This window comes from Coenobita brevimanus, chromosome 53 (genome assembly GCF_032717465.1).
Source record: "Coenobita brevimanus isolate Jiangsu-jjx chromosome 53, ASM3271746v2, whole genome shotgun sequence".
Classification (NCBI taxonomy): Eukaryota; Metazoa; Arthropoda; class Malacostraca; order Decapoda; family Coenobitidae; genus Coenobita; species Coenobita brevimanus.
The window spans coordinates 35952376-35955333 of NC_137006.1; the positions used below are offsets into that span (position 1 = coordinate 35952376).

The following is a 2958-nucleotide window of genomic DNA, read 5'->3' on the forward strand; positions in this document are numbered from 1 at the left end:
GCTTAATACTAAATATGATGTAAAGATTTATAGGGTCTTATCGTCTTTCTAAAATATTAAAGCCTTTTCACTTTAAAGTTAAATTCAATTTTTTTTGTTAAGGCAGTATATCTCTCGTTCGACCTTTCATACAAGCCTTTAATTAAAAGACTAATGATTATGCTACCTTCTCACGATCAGAAATACCGCGGCCCTTTAATAATTCAGTGGGCAGACCAGACTGTGTAAATCTTAACAAAGACATGTTTTTGTTAAACAGGCGGAAATAATATTTGCCGAGTTCCTTAAATAAATTTTCAATATTTAAAAAATGTTATAATAAAAACTATTTTAACAAATTTTACTAATGATTTCATAATAGCTAAACAAATTAAGTTGAAGTTAATTTTCTAATACTTGATATAAAGAACCTGTAAAATTTAAAATATTTTGTTATATTGGTTGAAAAACCTGGAAAAGATGGCTACTTTTAAGCCTACTTTTATAAGTATCTATGTATGGGTTCTATAATTCTTCATTTTGGAAGAAAAAGCTCTACCCTAATCTTCTTAGTTGCACAAGCTAAATAGCTAAGCACGTAAATTAAATTTATTTCTTAGAAAACTAGATATAAAAGCTCGATTGGCATATCACCTCTAATATTAAGTTAAAAATTTTATTGCAACCAAAACTTTTTCTTAAAATTAGCTATCTTTTTTTAGGGATGATTATTTATAGATCTAATTTTCAAAACCTATTATACACAAGATACAATTTCTTAGATTTACTTTAAAGAATTTTAAGTGTTATTTCTACTTTCTTTCACAATACTTTTTACTTTCACTATATTAATATTTCGATAAAATCTACTATTCAGGAGAATGAAAAATTAGTTTTCTTATAATGTTTACGTTCTTATAACAAAAGTAAGATTACTGATTTCAAGATAACCTTAATTATAGGTACTCTTCTCGGTGTAAACGAGCTGCTTATTTCAAGCTGTATCTTGCTTTCCAGATACACTTTCCAGTACACCTACTATGTTACGACTTATCTCATCTTAGGTTAATGAAAGCGACGGGCGGTATGTGCACATTTTAGAGCTAAAATTAGGTTGTCTTATTACAGCAAACCTTACTTTTAAGTCCACCTTCAAAATTTGTATTCTGAAATTTATTCGTGATAGCATAAATTTTATTGTAACCCATCCTAACCTATATATGTGCTGCACCTTGATCTAATATTTTAATGGAATTATTTCAACAACTTGTTCTGTAAAAGTTATCTCAATGACGGTATACAAACTATATAATATAGGTAAGATTTTTCGTGGTGTATCGTTTAAAAGACAGGTTCCCCTAATTAGACTAAAATACCGCCAAATTCTTTGAAATTAGAGCGCATAGCTGTTACTAATCAGATATAAATTTTTCTTAAAGGTATAGGAGGTTATCTAATCCTTGTTTATTTCCATTATTTGTTAACTTGTTAATTAAGATGGATTGATTTATTTATCCTTAAAAAATTGATTTCACCCTTTATAAAATTTTAAAAATCACTGTTGTTTGGCATAAGAGTTAAATATCGATTTGTAATTCACTCTCCCTTCAAGTATAACCGCGACTGCTGGCACAAGATTTAGCCGGAGATAATTCAATTTACTTTTTCCAGTTTTCACTCATGTGAAAATAATACACACTGAGATCTATCAGAGCTTGAAGTTTTAAACTTGTTGGCTTGGGAGCAATGACATTTTCATATGTTATTAATTGAAAAGCGATATACAGCGCAACATTTCCTTAATACATAAATTGAAACATAGAGTTTTCTCTTTTTATCATTCTTTTTTCCTCACATAAACATAGTTCATGAAGTTACTTATTATTTTACGATTATTCAGTACTGCTGAGTTTCCTTACTGAGGGTAATGAAGCAGATGTGGTCTCGTCTCGGTGTGTCATGTGCGAAGCTTACAGCACCTCTCTCTCTCTCTCTCTCTCTCTCTCTCTCTCTCTCTCTGACTCCATGTGGAGGATCATCCCTCTTACTCCAGGTGGGGTTGGGGAACACCATAGTGGTATTCCTCTATGGGAAACACCCTCCCTCACCTCACACCCTCCTTTACACGTCAGTTCACCTCAAAACTGTGGACAGTCATAATATGTCATATTAAGCCGATTATTATCTTTATATAGAAAAATGTAAATTATACCAATAATACGGGTTGAAATGTTAACCTTGCAAAATGGATCTTACATACAACAAACCTCTTTCCGTAACGACACAATATCGAGGTTACTCCGATTCACTCACGTGAACTGTTTGAAGTAAATAATCACAGTGGTTTATATCCAAGGGATGGTTGGGGTTGATTGCTCATGTAATGCCACTCAGGGATGAGTGAGGCTGGTCACTCTCATCTTAAATGTCAGGACCAACTGCCTAGCCCCGGGCTCCAACGCTCCTCATGGGGCAATGTAGGATTGGATGATGATGATGATGATGATGATGATGATGATATATATATATATATATATATATATATATATATATATATATATATATATATATATATATATATATATATATCTTCATCATCATCATCCAATATATATATATATATATATATATATATCTATATATATTCATCATCATCATCCAAAATATATATATATATATATATATATATATATATATATATATATATATATATATATATATATATATATATATATATACACTACCTCAGTATCCCAGCTTGTCGTAAAAGGCGACTAAAAGGGTTGGCGGAGGGTTAGTGCCCCTCCCCGGAAAACAACTAACTAAAAAGACAAACAAGAAGCCTCGGACAAGGACTGACCAAACGATGACGACCCAGGACCGGACAAAGGACTTGGTAATGGCAACATCGAATGTAAGAGGAGCGAATGATGAGGTGAGAGAGAGATTGTCCAAGTGCTTGAGGGTGCGAAAGTGGAT

At 31.8% G+C, this 2958-nt stretch overlaps 1 pseudogene; it reads right to left on the reverse strand.

Moving 5' to 3' along the window:
• Nucleotides 1-993: 993 nt before the first annotated feature.
• LOC145400875 (small subunit ribosomal RNA) lies at nt 994-1397 on the reverse strand (annotated as a pseudogene).
• Between the last annotated feature and the right edge of the window lie 1561 nt (nt 1398-2958).